Here is an 8,218-nt window from a genome sequence, read left to right as displayed (position 1 = left end):
AACCAATCAGAGGTTATATACTTCGCACAATACCTGGTGGAACAAATCAAACCCATCCCCTGGTCTCTGAATTCTCTGGACGACTACTACGTCACCAAAGACTGCCACTGGATAACTGGTGGCAAAAATCTCAACAAAACACTTATATTGTCAAAAATCATAGACGTAATGTAGAACAATGGTGAATTTACAAGAATACAAGTAAATTTGGTTGTGGTTCATAACATCCACCTCAATCGGGACTTGATCCACCCCCCAAAGATCAATGAATTCAGAATATGCCACGAATCGCACCAATTACTAGCCTGAATCCCAAGGCTTTGGAATCAACTTGCGACATAGTTTTGAAAGACAAAAATTGGCCATTTGTAGGTAGAATTCTAAAATATATTGACTGCTTTAAAAGATCTTAACGAAATATTTGATTTCCATGTCTGCTTGAGAAAAATTTCAAATTTTGTGCGAATCTTGGCTCTTTCTTGTCCAGATGTTTATCATAATTTCGATTGAACAACCATCATATATTTGAAAAATCAGTGAAATCAAAGTTCATCAATACAATTAGTTCTTAAACATGCTAATCTCACAAATTGTGTATTTATTGCATTCAAAAAGTTTTTTTATAGATTTTAAAGTGGTTACTCATTTTAGCGCTAAGAATATTGTCCAGTTGGCTCAACTCAGACAATAGTTGAGACCAAAAACCGCATTGTCCTAAATTTTTCCTCAGGAGCCATGATATTAACAATGCATCAATATAATTATCCACTAGTTTCCCTAAAAAGCCATACGCGTGATGAACATAAACTGACTAAATCTCTCAAACAAAAAGTGGGGCAATTGAATTCAGAGGGGGTTGTAGCCTAGAGAACCTTTTAGCTTTATTGGGGCAAAATACCCGACCATGGAGGAATTAAAACCAGCTACCACCTCTTAAAATCGCTTTGTTTTTAGATCACACAAAAGTCGAGAAATCAGTAGAAGTGAAATCGAAAGTATGTTCTAGAAGACAACGATTAAGTAAATATTTTCTTAATAAAGACACGTTCATGATAATTTATTTGAATTTTGTTAGACTGCAACAAAAATGCAAAAATAGTGTAGATTCAAGAGAAGATTCGAGTCTCAGCATTTTACTTTTTTTCAAGCAGTTAGCACAGGAAAAAAAAATTTTGACATAAATTGCTATTGAAAGCAATTGGCGAACATATGAAAAATGAAACTGATAAATTTTTGAAAACCAATTGTCAGCAATTTCTTAAAAAAGCGTATGTTACCTGAAAAATCGGAAAACAAAACTTACAAAAAGTTTTCCATTTCTTCTCTGCTATTTGGTTTTTCAAGCTTTTCTTTCGGCAGAAACTGAATATTGCGAGTAAAACGCTTGTAACTGGGCCTCCCTTTTTGATGGAAGTAAAGAACAACCTTATGATAAAAAACTTTTGAGTAACTCTTGTACAGACGGACATTGTTTATATTAAACTTTTGTATTGAAGGCAAATAGTTTCATCAATCAAGATAGGCAAAATAAAGAAATTAAGCGCAAAAACTGCGAAAAAGATCAGTAAAAGTACAGCAAAGAAACAATCATTCTCCTGGAACAGAACCAACCTGCAAACATACTTTGGAGCCTGGGCCATGGGGTCTCAACTGAACCAATCCGAGGTTATATACTTCGCACAATACCTTGTTGAACAAATCAAACCTATCCCTTGGTCTTTGAATTCTTTGGACCATTACTACGTCACCAAAGATTGTCACTGGATAACAGGTGGGAAAACTTTCAACAAGTCCCTTGTCTTGGAAAGAATTATGGACGTAATGTAGAACAATGGTGAAATTACGTTAATATAAGCTAAATTGGTTGTGGTTCATAACATCCCACTGAATTGAGACCTAATACAACCCTAAAATTTTAATGAATTCAAAATTACAAGATCGTATCATCTTTTAAACATGAATCGCAAGATTTGGTCGTATAAATAATCGTAACGAAAAAATTGTTTCCATTTCTGCTTGAGAAAAATGAACGGTTTCCTGCAAATCTTGGCACCTTGTCCAAATATTTCAAAATGTATCATGATTTTTAAAGAACAGCTATCATATATTTAAAAAATCAGATAAAATTTAATCAATGCAATTTTTTCTTAAAACTTCTGAAAAATATCAGAGTATTTTTTGCTTTTAAAAATTTTAATGGATTTTCAACTGGTTACCTATTTTAGCACCAGGAATATTGGCCAGTTGGCTAAATTCAGAGCATAGTTGTGACCGAAAGCAGCAATTGTCCTAAGTTTTTCGACTAGAGCCATGGAAACAGCAATGCATTAATATAACTATCCACTGTTTTCATTTAAAAATGTCAAACGCGTGATTATCATAAATCTATTAACTCTCTCCCTCAAAAAAGTGGGGCAATTCGATTCAGAAGATGTTACAACCCAGAGAACCTTTTCTTTAATAGGACAGAAAATCCGGCCTGGATTCGAAATCGCTAAAACCTCCTAAAACCGCTATTGTTTTCGGATCACGCAAAAATCGAGAAGTCAAGCGTGAAAATTTATTCGAGAAGTGAAATCAAAAGAGTTTTCTTGAAAACAATGATCCATCAAATATTTTCATAATATAGATACATGTTCAAAATAATTGCTTCAAACTTCGTTCGAGGGCAATTAAAAATGCAAATATAGTGTAGATTTAGGACTGGATAAGACTTGAATATAAGCATTTTACTTAGGAATAAAAATTTTTATACAAATTGTGAATGCGGGCGACTTGCAAACTTATGAATCATGAAACTGAGAAATTTTGGAAAAACCAATTGTTAATAATTTCTCCAAGAAAGCGTATGTTACCTGAAAAAAACTGGAAAAACAATGCTTACGAAAAATTTTATCATATAAAATTTTTTTAATTCTTCTCTGCTTGGTTATTTTTTTAAGCAGTCCTTTTGGGAGATTTTTTGCGGCTCAAGTGCTTTTATTGTGCCTCCTTCGTTGATGAAAGTAAAACTACAATTTTATGAGCAGAAACGTTTGAGTAATTCTTGCACAAACGGACATTGTTTATGGTTAATGTTTGTATTGAAGAGAAATACTACTCCATCAATCAAGATAGGCAATGCAAAGTCAAGGAAAAGATCACGCCTTTGGACAATAACGCCCTTAGACCCCTGGACAATAATCTTAATTTTTCCAAAATCACTATGTTCGGATTGCAAACAAACCATACAATTTAACGAATAAGAACAATTGAAACTTTTCAACCACATTAGATACAATTAATATCCGGATAGTTTTGAATAAACTCATTAGATCAAAAACATCAAACTGAAATTGCATTGAAAAAAAGTTGAGCAGTATTTCAATAATTAAAGCAATAAGCATATTTGACTAATACTATAAGCTTTAAAATTTGGAGACACGGTCACGCGAGGCTTAGTTTTATCTGGTTAGACTGAAATTCTTTTCTCAACTTGGTTTAGCTTTTGTAAGGACTTTTGTTTCGGGGGCAATGCGACGGCCAAAATTTTGGAATTCAACGTCTTTCTATTTAGAGGAAAATTAAAACAGTGAAATAATTTGAATGGAAAATATCAAATCTCCATCATGCTTCTTTTGATAAAATAAGGATACCTCACAGCTTTTGTCTAAAAATTCTTGCCTCTGCGATGAGAATCATTCGTAACAGATGCGTTTCATCAATTTTTCTTTCTTTTTTTCATTGACCATTCGGCTGAAAAAAGTTCGGGCATTGCTAACAATATACAAACTTTGTAAAAATCAGTTTTTATAAACGAAGCTGATAATCAATTTTACATAGCTTTTTTGGTTCAAAATTCTAGTGGTGTGTTCTGTGCTTGAAAATATTATCTGAGTAAACAATGTATGTTTGGACCACCATCAGTAGTGCTCTTAAATTGAGTTCAGCTAATTTGAAGCCGATTACTAAATTGATGCTCCGATTCAATTTTTTCAGCAATAATTGTTCATTTGATTGAACTGCGTTTACTTTAAAGTCTGCGTTTACAAACTTTTGAACACACACGCCAAAAATAAGAACCGAATAAAAACTTGAAGAAAATTGGGTTGTATATATTTTTTACTAAATCATGAATTGTTCAATATTCTCGTTGCTAATGTATAAATCAAATTACACTAGCTAAAATCTACGCTCGAAATTCGCAAATGTCATCACGCATGTTGTTTGAAATAACGTGCACAAAATTACCGCTTTGTGCTCAGATACATGATCAAAACATTGCCGGCGGATTGCTGGAAAATAGCCGCCGTTGACGCGCTTGATGCACAAAGATTGAAACAGAAAAAGAAAAAAAAGGAGATAAATTGACCAAATTTTTTTCTATTTTTTAATATCCAAAAGTGCTTTAATTCGACGTGCAGTTTCGGCGTGCAGTTAGTATTATGCTAATAAGCATAACACTGACGCCATCTATCAATTGCTCTAATGAACTTTGATAACCTAATGCATTATGACTTAATGACAGCGCCTTATGTTTATCCCGTTTCCTGTGATTTTGCTCTTTTGATTTTGACCTTATTCAATTAACTACGTAACTCAATGCGTGAAAGAAATTAGAATCCATTCAGTTGAAACAGTGAGAGAGGTAATTCAGAAGTCAAACGTGAAAGCCGTGACTTATGTAAAACGAAAACGTGATCAAAAGGTAAAGCGAATTAAAAACATAGCAGGACAAGGCCTGACGTACAATTCAAAGAAATTTCATTGACTAAACAGAAAATTAGACCTAAGAGGGACTATGAATGGATTGAGAACACTATTTTGAACACAAACCAATACAAAAAATAAAAAAGACAGTAAATATCAAACGAACTACATGTGAACAAAAAACCACAAGCAATAAAACATTTTTTGTTCAAACACCGTTTTCTCACTCTACTTCAAAATTAGAGTCAAGAATTTCACGCCACAAAATCACTCGCTTTTTCGCTCCACTTCCTGTTTCGGCGTGACCAAAATCACTCTCCAATTTGACTTCAAAAATCATGAAATTGTGTGAACAGATCTTAAAAAAAAGAAAGCGCCCCAATACAATTCAAGTTCTTTGAATTGTAAAAAAAAAGGAGAGCACCTAATAAACAGCCGTTCGAGAGGCTGACAGTGGCTATTAACAAATGACTCCAGGCAGACAACGAACTACATTATAGCCGGAGAATTCGCAGAACAACTTGACGCTTCGATACCTCACCATCAACAACACCATGTCACTTATGCGAATAGGACAAAACATCAAAAAATTGAGTGCTTACATCGCTAGATTTACAGACATTAAACCTTGAAAAAAATTGATAAATTTTGGTTAATTGCTCCCGGATAACTAGTTCGATACTGTTGTAGTTGTAGTCTTTTTAGTCCGGGATGTGGGAGGTGGGCAGGAGGGATGCGAAGTGGCAAATTGCGGTTGAGGGCCCAAAAAATAACTACGGGACTTTAAACCACTTTATTATAGGTCCCTATAGAACAAAAAACATACCCAAAAGATCACCGGAAAATAGCCACCATTCATTCTTTTACATCCCATTGGGACTGAAAGAACAGAAACAAAAGAAAAAAATGTACAAAAAATATTTTTTAAGCTCGAACTATTTTGATACGATTCCGTAGTTGTTCCGGTACTATTTTGATATATTCATCTTATAAAGTTGTGAGTTATATTATTAGAAAGCCCGTTCAGTGTAGAATGTAGAAGTAAAAAGATTTTCCTGAAATTTGTTTCTTCCACGGACTGGAAAAATTTTCGTTTTTTCACAAAATTTTATTGAACATTTGACTGACTTTCGTTGTTTTTGTTCACATTTTCCGTATTTTTCCGCATTGTTTTTTTGCCAAATTTGCTGAAAATTTGTTCAAATTGACAGCGATAGTGTTGTTTATTTAGCCTCTAAAGATAAAAAAGTGTTATTCAACTTCTTGATGCAACTCTTTTGCCCAAAATTTTGTGTCAATTTTTTCACAATTCAGTCTTTTTTCTTCAAAAATGGCACAAAATTAGCTTCTTTAAACCACCTTGTTGACAACTGCCAGACTAAAACCTTTAAAAATTGCTGGCAAAATTTTCGTTGACTCCAAAGAAGTCCAGTTCTTCTTGCGCTTCCTTAGTATTCTTGAATTCAGTATTTTGCTAATTTAACTCGGTATTTATCCAAAACGATCATTTATTTTTAATGTATTAACTTCTCTTGTCAAATTATCCATACTTGTAATATTTGGAAAGTTTTGAAAATTGCAAGGCTACTTTTTTTCTGATTGTTGTTTTTGCGGTACAAAAATAATTCGGATTGTAAACATTCGCCGTCTTTCATAAAAACATTTTTGCAATTTTTTTGCTTTGGTTCATGTTACTTACATAACAGCGCAATTCAAATGAAAACCAACTTGTGGCAGGTCCAATTGCCTTCCTTGGGAGTTTCACGGAAACATATCTAGTTTTTTAGTCGAACGCTTATGGTAGTTTTGATTTTCAAAATACTTTATTTCAAAATGAACAATTGATTATTGAGCCTTTTCTGTTTTTTGGTCAGATTTTAGCTTCAGGTTAGCAAAGACAGATTGCATCCTCTTTCAAATTGAATAAAAATGGACATATACTGAAGCTCAAGTTATATGTAATGGTTCTTCGACTATGATATTACGAGTTTCCATTTTTTTTTTAATTTTTGGACATATCCAACTCGAGGTTCTTTATCTTGTCTTGTTACATTTTTGCAGGTCAGATATCACAATTTTGACGTATAAAAAGACGGCGCAATTGAAAATCTCAATGTTTTTTTTGAATATATTATGCTTTTAACAGCTTCGACACCGTCTTCTAGCAGAATAGTATTTTTTAATTTTGTCTTTATTTGCCGTTCTTTTCGTAACAAGTCTTAGCGGCTTCCTATGGATGAACAAAGGAATCAATATACTAATTTAAGTTAATAGCTAAATTTTTTCAAGACTTTGAAATCATGTGCTCTTATAAAAAATAATATAGACGTATACTTTAGCTTTGCACTTGGCTGTTCTTTTTTATCTAGCTGCGACCTGGTCTCATTATTTACAGATTGCATATCACATAAGTGTTGATGAAATGCCCAATGAAATTTATCTAATGTTTTTAGTGCATTGATTTTTGTTTTAACGCAAAATTAATTGCAAAATTTTTGCAATAAACCAGTCAAGCGGTTTATTGCAAAAATTTTTATTCTTATTCTGTCTGTATTGGTCATTCATTTTGTAGACGCATGTTTTATTCTGAATAATGACAGATCACAATTCTTTTCTTTAGAAAAAAAATGGTTTGTTAAGTGATTTCAATTGATAGCTAAAGTATTGAAGACTGAAATTGATTGTTTTCGAAAAATAACAATAGAATTTTTCAACTTTTTCCTTTTGTTGATTTTGTTTACTCGTGACCCAGTCTCATTATTCAAAGCCCGCACATCAAATTGTTTATGTTCAATTTAAAAAAATCTTACTACATACTTTAAAATTTTATGTTTTTAGCGGCTTCGACAATATTTCCTCGCAAAATTCATTTTTTGTTTTTGTTTTTTGTTTTTGTTTTTGGTCTGTATGTGATCGTTTTTGTAGCTGTACATGTTCTGAATAATGATGGGTCGCAATGCATTCATATGGAGGTTCATGTGTAGCAACATTAATCCTAATTAAAAATTTTAGTTGATATCTAATGGTTTTTATTATTTGAAATTGTTTCAAAAAAAAGTTTTAACTTTGCTGTTTCTGTTCTTTTTTTATCTACCTGCTACTGGTTGTCATTAAAAACTCGCCCCATGTTTTTTTCCCAAAAATTCGTTATTTTTAGATATTTGACATTTATTGTCACCCTATTATTTGCCAATTTTTTAAAGTGGTTTGAGTTGGGAAGCAATTTTTTGTCCACCAACTTTTTTGAACTAAATTTGAAAATTTTTGATCTGTTCCTCAATTGGTAGAAAATAAAGCAAACTCTGGATGAGCGAGGTCGAAATATTATGTACAAACGCACAATACTGAGCCTTCTTGTTAGATTGTTAGACAAACTTTTGCTTCTTAATGAGGGATATAGGGGGTAAGTATCACTACCAATAAGCATTAGTGATGGTTAACTAAGAATTATAAGAACGAAGTTCACTTAGCAGAGTTCACTCATCTAAGATAAAGCTTTATGTGCTAATAACGTTTCTACTTTTGATTT

General features: G+C 32.7%; 1 protein-coding gene across 2 annotated transcripts in view; it reads right to left on the bottom strand.

Annotated features, from left to right (window-relative positions):
• The window catches only part of LOC142336315 (folate-biopterin transporter-like), a 100,657-nt gene that overhangs the window by 39,093 nt on the left and 53,346 nt on the right, over nucleotides 1-8,218 (bottom strand). The window lies entirely within an intron of this gene.

The sequence above is a fragment of the Convolutriloba macropyga genome, chromosome 3 (assembly GCF_964194025.1).
Source record: "Convolutriloba macropyga chromosome 3, txConMacr16.3, whole genome shotgun sequence".
Classification (NCBI taxonomy): Eukaryota; Metazoa; Xenacoelomorpha; order Acoela; family Convolutidae; genus Convolutriloba; species Convolutriloba macropyga.
This window is presented reverse-complemented; position numbering and strand designations above follow the sequence as displayed.